General features: G+C 46.1%; 1 long non-coding RNA gene across 1 annotated transcript; it reads right to left on the minus strand.

Moving 5' to 3' along the window:
• Positions 1–528: 528 nt before the first annotated feature.
• On the minus strand, positions 529–2,919 carry LOC123110673 (uncharacterized). Its single transcript, XR_006453545.1, has 2 exons — positions 1,360–2,919; positions 529–1,273 (listed from the first exon to the last, which is right to left on the minus strand). It is a non-coding gene; the product is annotated as an uncharacterized lncRNA (long non-coding RNA).
• Positions 2,920–16,713: the final 13,794 nt, after the last annotated feature.

Consider the following 16,713-nt stretch of genomic DNA (forward strand, 5'->3'; position numbering starts at 1 on the left):
GATTCACTGTCGCTGTCTACTTGAATGTTCTGGGGTGAAGTGGAGCATTTCTTGAAGCGTTTTTTTGGAAAGATGTGTTTCTTGGAAGAATTCACCTTCATATGTGTCTGGGTTGAGGTTCATAATCCTCTTCACTAGATCATTGATGGCGCGCGTTGCAGCGCCCGTCTATTTTTTCAATAAGATGGCAGGATCTTTCACAAATGCATGGAATCATTAAAAATAAAGTTATTTGTGTATAATAACACATATATGTTGGACAGTAATCGAAGAGGTCAATAATCCACACCATGAGTGTCTTGGAAAAAATGTCAACACGTCAACTATTTGCAAACACCAGATACAAATTATAAAATAAAATACATAAATAGCCAAATTTGCAACCTGCCCAATAGACCAACACCTTTGGTAGTTACCATCTCATTCATAGAAATTAACTGTAGCCTTTTTCTTCAAGGCCATAGAAAGTCAATGTAATATTTCGCTGAAGAATGGAAGAACTCTACTGAAGCACCTTAAGGTGGTTGCTCATCCATGAGAGCATTGCATACCATATATCATGGATTAGTTTGATAGAAGCAAAGTAGAAGAAAAAACTTAACACATCTATATTTATTTTCTTTCAGAACAAAATCCCAATTAAATAATAACACGACAAATAGTATATAAGACAAAATACATTAGCGACAAAAAATGTTCAACTAAACTTTTTCTCCATTTGTGTAGTTCTTATTAACCCTTTTACATTAACTTGTATGCTTGTACCATTTCTAAAATTGTAAAAGAGAAATGACAAGCCACACATCACAAGTAACAAATGTTCTTGCTTTCAGGGAGAGGTCCATGTGATATGTACTCCCTTCGTTCCTAAATATTTGTCTTTCTAGAGATTTCAACAAGTGACTACATACGGAGTAAAATGGGTGAATCTACACTCTAAAATATGTCTATATACATCCGTATGTGGTAGTCCATTTGTAATCTCTAAAAAGACAAATATTTAGGAATGGAGGGAGTAGTTCTATATCCAGAAGCAAAGGGCAACACAATTCAGCGACAGACTACTACAGTACAATTACAACTGAACATGGAGGTTTTGTTGGTATATGCAAAATGTTGTACTATCAAATTGTGGAGTGAGCTAAATGTTGTACTATCAGATCGTGGAGTGAGCAATAGGTTCTACCGGAGCAGAGATGATGGCTGAAGCCGGATGTGTAATGTACCCTTTCAGATGGGATGCAGATCAAATAGTTCACCAGTGAAGAGAGACCTGCACCTTGATTTTAACAAAGAAGAGAAGATTGCGAACTGACGGTACAATACTCACAGGAAGCCATGGTGAAGATATCTACTCACACAAACAACCGAAAGTAGGTGGACGTGATCTCCTTGGTTGTCCTTGCACGCCACCATTGTCCTTTGCCTGAAAGCCCTCCAGCCGGTGGCCACAAGCGTCAATCGTGTTGCATCAGCATAGATGACTGCATGTTTGCTTGTTTGTGGCCCTAGTTAAAAGACAGAGAAGGCCTTATATAAGGATGCCGATATGAAAATTTCCATTCTCACTTCAATTAAACCGTAAATTTTTTATCATAGCCTGCAAAATTTGGGTATCATCTCCGTACTTCAATTTTGGGAGCCAAGGAAAAAGCTGCGACTAATTGTTCATGTGAGTACGGCCAATTTAGCCAAAAAATATTTACTGTGAGTTGTTGCATGAAAATTCCAACATGTAAGAAGATTAAATGACATGGTATGGAGTCCACCAGATTCAGATCCTATCAGTTGGAGTGAATGATTAAATCACAAACAGTGCACTGCAGATAAAAGATACAAACATGAAAGTTGATTTGAATGCCAAAGCTCACATTAGCATATGTGCAAATGACCACAAAGATAACATACCTAACATGTCTGCTCACAAAAGGGATAAATATTAGCAGATAAATTATTTAAGAAAGTACACTAATCAGAGATGTAATAATAAGAAAAGATACTGACCAATTGGGCTTGAGATGGAACATATGCAAAGATACTACTATTGTACTGCATACAGATTACTATAATGCACCATGAATAAACTAAGGTGTTTATCTTTCTAGGGTATATGACTCCTCGCATATAAATCCCATGCTAAGAATTAGGTGGACAACCTCGCATGAGTATAGCTTAACTTACCTTTCATACATGGGAAATATGGTTATGATGATCATTTTTTACATCGGAAGAAGTTCAGAACATGGCCAAGATGAATAAACCACAAGTCCATAACTGAAACATGAGTTGTACTTAAGCAACTGTAGCTACAGATTTTTTATTTTAGGATAGCAATAAAAAAGGCAACGACACGAGAAGAGAGATTATCTTCGGAGGATCGCTGAGGGGCTCGTTTTCAGAAAAATGTCCGGAGCTTTGGGCACAACGCAGTCCCATTTCTAGTACTACTGTTCCTGTTCTTTACACATATTTTGTTTGGAACGCATGTTATAATTGCTTGTGTAGGCGCAATATATATGAGATGTCATATGTGGCGTGTAGTACTTACAAGAGCGAAAATGAGGCTCTAAGAGCATTACTAGTAGTGCCCTCAAACCCTCAAACCCTTAAAAATAACCGTTTTTTTACAGTTTTCGCCGGAAAAACGCCGTAGACTAGAACCTCTAAACCCTCAAACCCGTAAAAAAATTTAGAGGTCCAACCCTCAAACCAATTTGCAATCTGTAGAAGTAGGGGTTGAGGGGGAAATCTCCCCCCAACCCGCACTCCTCTTCGTCGCTGCCTCCTCGTTCACGCGGGAGGCAACCGCTCCCTTCCCGCCCGCATCCCCGCGCCCTCCTCCTCGTCGCCGGCCATGGAAGGCCCCTCCGCCGCCGCGCCCCCGCCCGCCGCGGCCGCCGTTCCCGCCCCGCCGGTCCCGCCCGCGTCGGCCGCCGCGTCGCCCGCCCTGGCGCCCGCCCCCGCCCCCGCCCCCGCCCAACCGGCCGTCGCCGACGTGGTGGCGGCGACCCACGTCGGGGCCAAGCGGCGGCGGGCAGGCCTCGCACCACCTCCCGCCGCCCCCGCCCCGGCGCCCGCCCCCGTCACCGCCCCGCCCACCTCGCCCGCGCCGGCACCCGCCCCCGCCCCCGCCCCGGCTATCAAGAAGAGCCGGCAGAAGGCGGCCTCCCTTGGGCCGCGAGGGGCGGCCTCGAAGCCGCGGAAGAAGCCTGCGGCGCGGAAGAAGCCGGCGGCGGCCGCCGTCGCCCAACCTCCTCCCGCCGCGCACGAGGTGTTCGAGGAAATGGCAAACCCATCCTCGTTCATGGACCTCCTCCAAAACGCGGAGGTGGACCTCGGAGCTCCGCCTCTAGACCCCTTTAGGGTTGGTGACGACTTGGAGGAGAAGGAGGAAGATGAGGAGGAGGTGGGGGATGACGAGGAGGAGGTGGCCGAGATAGGGGAGGAGGCATTCACCGCCGCTTCCCGCCCACACGCGCGGTCGACAAACTACACCGAGGCGGAAGATGTCCTCTTGGTTCGTGCTTGGGCAGCTGTGGGAATGGATGCAACCACCGGCACCGATCAAACCGGTAAACTCTATTGGCAAAGGATCGAGGACGTCTATTGTAGGATCAAGCCGAAGAATAGTGGGTTCATCCATCGCACATTCCGGTCGCTTCAAGGCCGTTGGGAGTTGATCAAGCCCGCTTGTTCTCGTTGGAGTGCGGCCATGGACCAAGTGAGGGATGCACCACCTAGTGGAACCATGGAGAGTGACTGTGTAAGTACATATTTCTTCACTTTTTTGATTATGTGTGTGCACTATGCTATTGGTGGGTTCTTATGTGATTTATGTGTGGTTGATAGGAGACAATTGCCGGCTTGAGGTACAAGGAGATGGCCGCTTCCAAGGGCAAGCCATTCCCATTTAAGCATGTTTGGTCAATTCTTCAAACCTTTGACAAGTGGAAGTTGAGGGATCAAGAGACCGCACCCAAGAGGTCGGCAATGCTAAGGATGGACGATAGTGAAGATGAGGAGGAGAGGAACGTGGGCAAGCCCGAGGGAAACAAGAAGGGCAAGCTAAGGGTGAAGATGGAAGAAGAGGCGTCAAGCCTAAGGGAGAAGATGGACCACATGATAAAGGCAAGAGAGGAATTGACAACGAAGACATTGGAGATGAAGCTTCTTATCACCGAGAAGAAGAAAGAGGTCAAGCTTGCACAAGTTGAAGCAAAACGTGAAGAAGCAAAGCGCAAGGCCGAGTTGGAGGAGAGGATGATCAAGCTCAAAGAGGCAAAGGTATGGAAAGAACTCATGGTGGAAGAGAAAGAGCACATGATGATGTCCAAGAAGGACATGGATCAAGACCAATTGCAATGGTGGAAGGACTACAAGGAGGACATCACGGAGAGGAAGAGGATGTTTCGTGTTGCGTCCTCTACTTTTCGAGGTGACACTCCGATGAGTAGTGTGGTGATGGCGGTGTGTACGACTCCATCGGTGGCGATGGACATGCTTGATGGAGCCCTCTTGTGGTCTAGGAGATGGCGCCGAGGTGCAACTTTTGGTGATGGTGCCGATGAGAGGAGGAAGATGATGATTTTGTGATGTAAACTATTAAACCATGCATCAATGATTGTCATTTGGTAGTTTGTTTGGAAGTTGATTGTGTTCTTGTTGTCATAAATTGTGAGATGCCAAATGATAGATTTAAAGGTTGGGGTTGAGGCAAAGACTAGAACCCTCAAATCCAACCCTTAAAGCAGTTTACGGGTTGAGTTTGAGGGTTCTAGTATTTGCCCCTGTTTTTCAACCCTTAAAAGTGTCAAAAAATGACACTTCTCAACCCTTAAAAGTGCTTTGAGGATTTGAGGGTTTGAGGGTTCTACTAGTAATGCTCTAATATGATAATACATGTCTTGTAGCATCTCAGCCATCCCCAATAGGAGTGTTTGGTTCACTTGCTCGTGTTGTTGTCCCTTGCCAGTATGGCCATTGCCTGCTACTTCATCCACATCAAGAACACCAGGTTCACGTCAGCTGGAAAACATCATCATCATTAGGCCCTGCAAAATCAAATCAATAGATCACCACCGGCAAGAGTCATTTCAGTCGGTACTGATGGGTAATGGCATCAACGGAAAGAGCTCAAACTAATCAAAACAATCAAATGGGCCAGGGAAAATCAAAATAATCAACTGCCCCTGGCGATTATCATGGTGGTCGTCTCTATCGATGCCTCTGATCGCATCCGGCTCCCATGGCGGCCTATCTCAGCTCTTGGAAGATTTGGATTTTGAGCACCTGCCGTCTGGTGAGGGAAGGGAGATAAGATCCAGAGGTGGCTGCTAGGGATGCCAATGGTGCGGTGTGCCGATCGAGGAGACATGGAGGGAGACCTTAGGTTACAGAGGTAGTACCTCGTGCTGGAACCGTCCCTCATGGACTCAATTCCCACATGGACACCAGCACCACAGCCACCATACGCCATCGGAGAAGCAGCATCCTCTTGCCATCGCTTTGTGCAGGGAAAGGGAAAGGGGAGCAAGACTGACGAAGCCATGCCGCAGATCTTACCCTATCACCACCATCGCTGTAGGTGGAGCGCCTCGCCTCCCTTCCGCGTCAGATCCCTTCGCCTCGGCTTGATCCCCAACCGCGCCTCTGCTGCATCGACATAGATTGCCCGCGCCGTCGCATCCTCTGCCTGTATCCCTAGGTCGATACTTTTTTCTTTTATTACGAGTGAGAAGCGAGCCAGGCAGCCAGCGACAGATCGCTCCCTCGATCGGTAAGACAAATGGGCTTCTATACCAGCCCAACCAAACCCAATCAACCACAGATGTTTAAAAAAGTCCCGAGAGTAGCGGCCCTTTAGGACAGGCGGCCCAGGTCGTGGTAAACGCAGCTAAAACGATGATCTGACGGCCAAAAACGACTGAAAAGCAAAATCCGACGGCTAAAATCACTGGGGGCGTGAGAGAGCTCGGTTTAGGCTCGGTTATACTGTTCTAAATTGGGGGAGGTGGTCTAACACGTTGCGGCACTTCATAAACAACATCCCAACCATTCAGATTTGGATCAGTTTGGCAGGCCCACGGTAGATAGAAAACTCGAGTCACCTGTTGAGCCATAATATAGACATCGGGAACATCTAAATGAGTGCTTTGTTTGATTTCGACTAGCCCTATATGTTAATGAGTCCTTCTAGTCTCCTTCAGCTGGAACCAATAACATTTGAAGACTACGACGTTCGGTGGGTTTTCACCATAGAATAGAAGTTCATAAATTGCTTCAACTCTCCCATAATACTCGGTACCTCCATCGCCGATAGCAGAGACACAACAATTTGTAGACTTTCAGTCGGCCATAGATACCTCTTTGCCGTAGGTACGAAAGCGATACCCGTTGATGTCGTATTTGTTAAATGAGTGGACTTTATAGTCAAAACCATTAGCGACTTTTTTCAATTCAGCGTCCATAGACTTTGAATTAGCCTACAAGAATAGTACCAAAGTATTATTGCATTAGCCATAAATTAGACGAAGAAATGAGAATGGTCTAATGGAAATTACCGTTTGTTTGAACCAAGAGGTGAAACCAGGAAAGCCGCCTCCTTGATTTGCCAGAAGCTCATACTATTTGATGGATTCCTTTTCGATCTCCGCTCCATTCGAGAATTTGTCGACATATCGACTGTATCAAATATCCAAGAATAAGAGAATTTTAAATGAATTAGAAGTTGCGAAATAATGTACCGCGATAACTTACTCGATGTACAGCCGCACTTCTGTTAGGTTGTTGAAGATATACAACGAAATGGTCTGCCATTCTTCGACGTCCAATGATATTTGTTTTGAAGCACCGGCTGGTGCGAGATTCCCTTTGAATAGGCTGAGGTTGGATCCACCTTTTTTAGGGTCGCCAACATTGTATCGAGGCTTCGGATTATGCAAATGAGGATTTTTGGCTTCGTAGTGTGTTGTCACGAAGTTTGTCGCCTCCTCAATAATGAATGCCTCGACCATCGATGCTTCAATTCTATGTTTATTTTTACATTCGCTCGGAGCATCTTCTGCATCCTCTCAGATGCGTAGCATCAACGATTTTGCACGGGCACCCCCAATCTTGCCTTGGTCGGGAGATGCAAAATCAAGTGTTGCATTGGATTAAAGAAGCTCGGCAGAAAGATCTTCTCTAACTTGCAGATAAACTCCGACACCAACTCTTCCTTTTCTTCTAGCACGGCAGGCGATAGTTCTTTCGCACAAAAAACACGCAATATCACCGACATTATCCGCTCAATCCATATGTGCCAAATATTTTCAATTTTTCAAGACTCACTCCCCCTTTAGATTCGCGGCATACCCATCGGGGAACATCAACTGCATTTTCACCCACAAGATAATTTCCCTCATTGCTGGCCTTCCAAGATTGAACCATGCCTTTGGCTTCGTCCAGTTCTGCTTTCCTTTCGGTTCTTGCATGTTTTGTAACGGTCTATCAGATAGTGCCTCTTAATAGACTCTAGCCTTAGTATTATCCTTTGCCTTCCCCTCTATGCCGAACAATGTACCACATAGGGGCTAGGCAATATTCTTTTCAGTGTGCATCACGTCGATGTTTTGTGGGCAAAGTAGGTCTTTGAAGTAAGGCAGATCCCACAAGCATGTCTTGTGAGTCCAGGCGTGTTCCGAATTATAACCCTTGAAATACCCTGGACGCTCTGGATCTGGCTCGAGAGCGTTTAGCTGATCGGGTATCTTGGCCTGTCAACGCAGGTGCTGCAGAGTTTTTGACAACTCTACCTTTGATGAAGTTCTTCTTATCTTCTAAACTTACGGCGAGGATCCAGGAACTGTCTATGCAAGTTGAAGTAGGAAAACTTGCGACCTGCCTGCAGCCAATGAAACTCAAGAGTTGCCTTGCATGTGGGGCACGGGAACCTTCCATGCACACACCAGCCAACGAATAGCGCATACGCCGACAAGTCATGCATCGAGTACATGTACCAGACACACATTATGAAGTTCTGTTTGCTAGTGGTGTCGTATGTCTTGAACCCATTATCCCAAGCTTCTTACAATTCATCCTTGAGTGGCTGCGTGTACACATTCATATTCTTCCCCAGATAATTGGGCCCTGGAATTATCAACATGAGGAAAATGTTCTTTCTTTGCATAATTTGTCCGGGGGGAGGGAGATTGAGTGGAATGACAAATACGGGCCAACAACTGTATTGGGTTGCCATCAGGCCAAACACACTGAAACCATCCGTGCTGATGGCGACTCGAGGATGCCTTTGATCTGCCTTTTTGCTCATGTAATGCATCAAAGCGCTTCCACGCAGAACCATCTGATGTGTGTACCATCATCAGATTCCCATCTGCATCTAGTTCGGTTCTTTTGGCCATTTTGTGCCATGTCATCTGTGTGTTGCCGTCTCTTCGACCATGAAAATACGTTGAAGTCTTGGTACGATTGGTAAATGCCGAAGAACATTAATGGGGATTTTGGTCTGCGTCTTCTCACGCATACCGTTGTCTACCACAACATACCTGGAAGACTTGCAGATGGGACAATAGTTCAAGTCTGCATACTCAAGCCTAAATAAGTCACATCCTTTCTCACAAGCATGTATCTTCTCATAGGGCATTTTAAGTGCACGGAGGATTTTTTCCGACTGGTACATGTTTGCAGGCATTACATGGCCTTTGGGTAGAAAGCGTCCAAATAATGTCATCATCACGTCGTAGCATTCTCTGCCCATGTTGAATTGAGCCTTCAGAGCCATTACTTGTGAGATGGCATTCGGTTGACAAAGCTTAGTGTGCTCGTGGAGAGGAAGTTTTGAAGAATCCAACATTTCATTGAAGGCCTTTGCAGATTCCTCCATCTCATCGTCTGAATCCCGAGCATCCTCAAAGTTCTGCACCATGTGTTGCATCCCCAGTACCATGCTCGTCGGTGCGATGATGAACCACCTCAGCTTTGGCACATTGGGCAGACTCACCATGAAATGTCCACACCATATAACCGGGCGTAAAACCACTCTTCTAGAAGTGTTTGCACATTTCATCCTCTGTCCTCTTTTCCTAATTGTCGCATCGGACACAGGGGCACCGGGTTTTTCTCTGGCCATTTGCAAATGCGACTTTCACAAACCCCTTGGTTTTTGTTAACCATTCATTGGTCATCTCTTTCTGACTAGTGTGACTGGCGTACATGCACGCACGATCACTCATCTTGGCTTGCCTAGCTACTGGACACACAAGAAACACATATATAATTCATCATGTATATATTCATCAGTTAATCTAGTTTGTCAATTTTATTACCTCCATACAACCCACACTCTAATAGGTAAATATAGGTCCAAATCCCACCGGAGTATGTCTAGATTGGGTTCATTTTCCCAAGCTTTGCTCCGGATTCGCCACAAAATTTCGGCAGCACCTCCCCGCTGTTCTCCTGATATGCGTCTCTGCAATAAACAGAGAGGATGTGTACCTGAAGAACAACAGGGAGGCATTGACAAAATTTATGCGTCGGATCCGGAGCAGAGCATATGGGAAAACGAACCCAATCTACACATACTTGGGCTGTCCATGGATAACATTGGACAGTTCGAAATAATCACGGTTATAAATATGCAAATGCATGCATATTTATAACTGTAACCCTTTCAAACGGGAGACGCATACTGGTCACGCATAGTGATGATTGAATACACCTATAGCTAGCAAATTTCATCGACACGAACACCGGAACAGAGCAAATAATTAAGCGGGGAGGAGGAGATGTCATTTGTGCTCACCCACGAACGAAGGGGCAGAGCTCATCGAACACCAGACCCTCACAGCGACGAAACAACTACACATTGAAATCCAAAGATGAATACCATAGCATATTGTTTTTGCCATCAACGTAACTAAATATTTACAACAGGATGCCACTGCCAAGTTGTAAAAAAACTATTCGCACTGCTCGTTCCTCAACCGTCGACCCCTCGACCCTCGAACCCTCGTCCCCCTACCTTATTTTCCTCATTTTCTTTCTTTTTCTACCTTTTCTACTTTTTTCATCTTCTTCCTCCTCCTCCTCCTCCTCTTCTTCTTCTTCTTCTTCTTCTTCTTCTTCTTCTTCTTCTTCTTCTTCTTCTTCTTCTTCTTCTTCTTCTTCCTTCTTCTTCTTCTTCTTCTTCTTCTTCTTCTTCTTCTTCTTCTTCTTCTTCTTCTTCTTCTTCTTCTTCTTCTTCTTCTTCTTCTTCTTCTTCTTCTTCTTCTTCTTCTTCTTCTTCTTCTTCTTCTTCTTCTTCTTCTTCTTCTTCTTCTTCTTCTTCTTCTTCTTCTTCTTCTTCTTCTTCTTCTTCTTCTTCTTCTTCTTCTTCTTCTTCTTCTTCTTCTTCTTCTTCTTCTTCTTCCTCTTCTTCTTCCTCTTCTTCTTCTACTTCCTCTTCTTCCTCTTCTTCTTCTACTTCCTCTTCTTCCTCTTCTTCTTCTTCTTCTTCTTGTTTTTTTCATCTTTCTTCTTAACCTAAACTAAACTAAATCTAAACCTAAACCTACAAAAACAAGAAAAAAAAACTAAACCTAAACTAAATTAAATCTAAACATAAAACTAAACTAAATCTAACTAAACTAACATAAAAATGAAAAAAAAGAGGGGGGAGGGGGCTCACTGGAGTGGTGGAGGTGGAGGCCGATGGAGGAGGGGGGCGGGGAGGCTTGGGCGTCCGTAGCAGGGCCTGGGGCGCTGGAGCGGCGGGGTGGTGCGGGGCGCGACAGGGCGGCGGGGCAGCGGGGGCGGCGGGGCGGCGGGATGGTGCGGAGGAGGGAGGGGGTGTGGGGCGCGACGAGGGCGACAAGCCGGCAGGGTGGTGCGGGCCGGCGGGGTGGTGCTGCGACGGGGTGGTGGGGCGGCGGTGATGTGGGCACGGGCGGAGAGAGAGGGGAGAAAGAGAGGGGTGGGGCCGGGGGAGAGAGAGGGAGGGGTTGCCGTTAGTTTGGATGGGCTACCCTCTTTGCCGTCTTCTAGTGGACGACAAAGATTCTTTGCCATCCGCTAGCAGACGACAAAGAGGTTGGGGGGTGGGCCGTTACAGCGTTGCCCTAAAATAGATCCCACCCAACCTCTTTGTCGTCTGCTAGCGGATGGCAAAGAATTGGCTGACGGCAAATTGCATCTTTGCCATCAGCCAGTTCTTTGTCGTCTGCTTTTTGTGAGTTGACGACAAATACCTTCTTTGTCATCCGCAAGCTGACGGCAACGAACTGATAGGCGGCAAATTCTCTAATTCTAGTAGTGATCGCAGGAGAAAATGTAGACATTATGAGCGTTTGGCAAGCTCGATATGATGACTAATTAATAGTTTAGTGCGCCATGCTTTACGGCTTAGAACCGGGACTTCAAAAATGTTTTGAACGCCACAAAGCATATGAGATGTTCCAAGAGCTGAAATTAGTATTTCAAACTCATGCCCATGTCGAGAGGTATGAGACCTCTGACAAGTACTTTGCCTACAAGATGGAGGAGAATATCTCAACCAGTGAGCATGTGCTTAGACTGTCTGGGTACTACAATCGCTTGAATCAAGTGGGAGTTAATCTTCCAGATAGGATAGTGATTGACAGAGTTCTCTAGTCACTATCACCAAGCTACTAGAGCTTCGTGATGAACTATAATATGCAAGGGATGACAAAAACGATTCCCGAGCTCTTCGCGATACTGAAATCGGTGGTGGTAGAAATCAAGAAAGAGCATCAAGTGTTGATGGTTAATAAGACCACTAGTTTCAATAAAAAGGGCAAGGGAAAGAAATGGAACTTCAAGAAGAATGGAAAGCAAGTTGTATCTCCCGTGAAGAAGCCCAAAGCTGGACCTAAGCCTGAAACTGAGTGCTCCAAACTGCAAAGAAAATGGTCACTAGAAGCGGGACTACCCCAAATACTTGGCGGATAAGAAGGATGGCAAAGTGAACAAAGGTATATTTGATATACATGTTATTGATGTGTACCTTACTAGTGTTCATAGTAGCCCCTGGGTATTTTGATACCGGTTCGGTTGCTAGGATTAGTAACTCGAAACAGGAGTTGCAAAATAAACAGAGACTAGTTAAGGGCGAGGTGACGATGTGTGTTGGAACTTGGAAGTGATTCCAAGGTTGATACGATCATGATTGCACACTCCCTCTACCTTCAGGATTAGTGTTGAACCTAGATTAATGTTATTTGGTGTTTGCATTGAGCATGAATATGATTAGATCATGTTTATTGCAACGGTTATTCATTTAAGTCAGAGAATAATTGTTGTTCTACTTACATGAATAAAACCTTCTATGGTCATATACCCAATGTGGATGGTTTATTGAATCTCCATCATAGTGATACACATATTCATAATATTGATACCAAAAGATGCAAAGTTGATAATGATAGTGCAACATACTTGTGGCACTGCTGTTTAGGTCATATTGGTGTAAAGCGCATGAACAAACTCCATGTGTGTGGACTTTTGGAATCACTTGATTATGAATCATTTGATACTTGTGAATCATGCCTCATGGGAAAGATGACTAAAACTCCGTTCTCTGAAACAATGGAGCGAGCTAATGAATTATTGTAAATAATACATACCGATGTATGCAATCCGATGAGTGTTGAAGCATGTGGCAGGTATCGTTATTTTCTCACCTTCACAGATGATTTGAGTAGGTATGGGTATATCTACTTGATGAAGCACAAGTCTGAAACGTTTGAAAAGTTCAAAGAATTTCATAATGAAGTAGAAAATCATCGTAACAAGAAAATAAAGTTTCTACGATCTGATCGCGGAGGCGAATATTTGAGTTACGAGTTTGGCCTTCATTTAAAACAATGTGGAAATGTTTCACAACTCACGCCACCTGGAACACCACAACGTAATGGTGTGTCTAAATGTTGTAGCCGTACTTTATTGGATATGGTGCGTTCTATGATGTCTCTTACCGACCTTCCACTATCGTTTTGGGCTATGCATTAAAGGCAGCTGCATTCATGTTAAATAGGGCGCCGTCTAAATCTGTTGAGATGACACCATATGAACTATGGTTTGCAAGAAACCTAAGTTGTCATTTCTTAAAGTTTGGGGATGCAACACTTATGTCAAAAGGCTTCAACCTCATAAGCTCGAACCTAAATCGGAGAAGTTCATCTTCATAGGATACCCTAAGGAAACTATTGGGTACACCTTCTAACACAGATCCGAAGGCAATTTTTGTTGCCAAGAATGGGTCCTTTCTAGAGAAGGAGTTTCTCTCAAAAGAAGTGAGTGGGAGGAAAGTAGAACTTGATGAGGTAATTGTACCTTCTCTCGAATTGGAAAGTAGCACATCAGAGAAAACCGTTCCCGTGATGCCTACACCAACTAGAGAGGAAGCTAATGATGATCATGAAACTTCAGATCAAGTTACTACTGGACCTTGTAGGTCGACCAGAGCATGATCCGCACAAGAGTGGTACGGTAATCCTGTCCTGGAAGTTATGTTATTAGACCATGGCGAACCCACGAACTATGAAGAAGCTATGATGAGCCCAGGTTCCGATAAATGGCTTGAGTACATGAAATCTGAAATAGGATCCATGTATGAGAACAAAGTGTGGAATTTTGTGGACTTGCTTGATGATCAGCAAGCCATAGAAAATAAATGGATCTTCAAGAAGAAGACTGACGCTGATGGTAATATTACTGTCTTCAAAGCTCGACTTGTCGCGAAAGGTTTTTGACAAGTTCAAGGAGTTGACTACGATGAGACTTTCTCACCCGTAGCGATGCTTAAGGCCGTCCGAATCATGTTAGCAGTTGCCGCATTTTATGATTACGAAATATGGCAAATGGGCGTCAAAACTGCATTCCTTAATGGATTTCTTAAAGAGTTGTATATTATGCAACCAGAAGGTTTTGTCGATCCTAAAGGTGCTAACAAAGTGTGCAAGCTCCAGCGATCCATCTATGGACTGGTGCAAGTATCTCGGAGTTGGAATATACGCTTTGATGAGGTGATCAAAGCATATGGTTTTATACAGACTTACGGTGAAGCCTGTATTTACAAGAAAGTGAGTGGGAGCTCTGTAGCATTTCTGATATTATATGTGGATGACATATTGTTGATTGGAAATGATATAGAATTTCTGGATAACATAAAAGGATACTTGAATAAGAATTTTTCAATGAAAGACCTCGGTGAAGTTTCTTACATATTAGGCGGGGGAAACAAGAAGAAACTCTGCCTCCCCGCACTGGGGGAGAAAAAGAGGAAATCCGCCCCGGAGGGGGAGGCTGGGACGTCCAAGAAGGGAAAGGCATCCCTTCCGGACTACTCCACCACGGCCGCCGATAGCGAGGAGGGGTGGCTACCCAGGGGGAAGCCCCTAGCACGATCGTAAGTATCCGCACTCTATTGTGATTTTGATCTATAGTCTTGCTATAACGCCGAACATGTATACAGTCCGGCCAGGGTCCATCCCGAGGTATCGTCTTCGGATGGGTCCTTAAGGGATTTAGCGATGAACTCGCTCCCGACGGCCACTACTCCTCAGCCTGCGGACGACATGGAGGTGTTGCCCCAAAGGCTCCCAGAGCGGGGGGAGCTGACTCTGGAGGTGCCCCAAGGTGGAATTCCAGACGTCGGACATGCGGGGTTCAAGATCCCCGCGGATCGTGTTGATGAGAGCCGCAATAAGCCGTGCTCTCAACCGAATACTGTTCCGGAACCTCCAATGGTTCCGGACTCAGGCGGGCAACCCCTCCTTAGGGAGGGCGAGCCGTCTGTGCCGAGGACTTCCGTTATGCCCGAGGCGTCGGATTGTCTGCTGGAAGTGCTTCGCGGCGCTTCCATGGATGAAGAGCACCATACTCTTATGAGTGCGGTGATTCAGAAGGTTTTGTCCGCCAAGAGCGGACTAACCGAAGCTTGCACCAGCCTCCTGACAGGCTTTGAGGTAAGTAATAAAAATGTGTGAAATTACCACCCGATAGGTAGTAGCCCCTGATACCCTGTTTGGTGTTCGGAAAGAAAAGCCAAACGGAGGGTCAATTATAATCCGTAGGAGTCTAATAATAATTGTGCATGCTAATAAGCAAACTGTGCTGCTTGCCGCTGCTGTCCGCACAGCCGAGGTCTCCGGACTAAAACGGGACCTGGAGCAGGCGCAGGGAGAGCTCGACCTCACGAAGAGGCAACTCGAAGAGGGCAAAGGTGAGTAATGTCCCCGCTCTCATATAATGGAGAATAGGTAAAATTGGTTATTCTAACGACAAAGCGTCATGACTTTGTAATAGGGGCCACCACCGAGGTGGCGTCTCTGAAGAAAACACCGTCTGAGGCCGAGGGCAAGGCGGCTCTGGAGCGCAAAGAGCGCAAGAAGTAGGATGCTAGAGTGGGCGAGGTACAGCAGGAGCTCCAGGAGCTCGGCAAGAAGTTCGAGTCCTTGGAGCATGATCTTAAGGTGAAAGAGACTGAGCTTGCGAAGGCCCTTGCAAGTGTGAAAGACGCCAAGGCCGAAGCCGAAAAGGCACAGCAGGAAATCCAGGCGGCCAAAAAACTAGCGGCGGGTAAGACATTCTTTATGCAAAGCAAACATGTGGAGGAGGCGTTTCTTTTACTTACCCGAATTCGGAGCTCTCCAGGGGCATTCGTAGATCTGCCACGCAGTGTATCAGATGACGCGAAGTTCTACAGTGCCAAGGAAGGGGGCGCCACGGAGAAGTTGTTCTGGTCCCAGTATGCTGGGGCTGAACACCCCAATGCCTATGAGTGACCAACTGAAGCAGTTGGTTGAACTCCACAGGGCGGCCGAAGTGGCTATGAAGGATTTCATAGTCCGGGTGTGGCCTGGTGATCCCCTGCCCACTAGCTACTTCGGCCTGATCAAGCGGATGGTGAATGCCTGTCCGCGGCTTGAAGTTATCAAGCGATCCGTTTGCATTGAGGGTGTCCGCCAGGCCTTTGCCCGCGCGAAGGTGCATTGGGGCAAGCTGGATGCAGAGGAGCTGGTGAAGGACGGGCCGCCGGAGGGCAAGGCGCATCATTATCCCAAGAAATATTACGATGGCATTATGAAGGGCGCTCGTCTCATGGCCGATGAATGTACCAAGGACACAATCCTTGAGTAAATGTACCTCTGTCATTGTTGTAATGTAAAGACGAAGTTACTTGCGCTATGTAGCGTTGTTTGATTTAAAATATTACCTTCTGTGCGGCTGTTTATAAAATTCTGAAAGTAGGCTAGTCGTTGGCTTCCGCCCCCACGTAAATAGTACCAGGGTGTTCCTAGAAAAACCCGGATACTCTTTATCCAAATTTTTGGTCCCTTACGGAGGTATCCGGCGCAGCGAACAAGGCAATCGGACTATACAGCTTTATAACATGTCCTATCCAAGGGCAGGCTGCATGTAGGTATGTAAAACAGGTATAACGATCGTGAACAGATTCCACCTGGGTATTTCCTTTTGTGCGCAAAGCCTGTTGCCTCCTTGGTTTTCTCTCCTATGTAAGTCCGACAATCCGGCTCTTCTGAAGAGGCTGCCCTAAAGCAATGTCCTGAAAGATAAAAAGGGAGGGTTATGAAGGTATGTTGCGGTGATACCGCACAGTTGACTGAGTCGCTACTGCGCCTCCGCCTATGCCCATGGTATTTCGAGTGCGTAATTGTGTACGCATGGCACGAATGCTGCTTTGATGGGGCTTGA

This window comes from Triticum aestivum, chromosome 5B (genome assembly GCF_018294505.1).
Source record: "Triticum aestivum cultivar Chinese Spring chromosome 5B, IWGSC CS RefSeq v2.1, whole genome shotgun sequence".
Lineage (NCBI taxonomy): Eukaryota > Viridiplantae > Streptophyta > Magnoliopsida > Poales > Poaceae > Triticum > Triticum aestivum.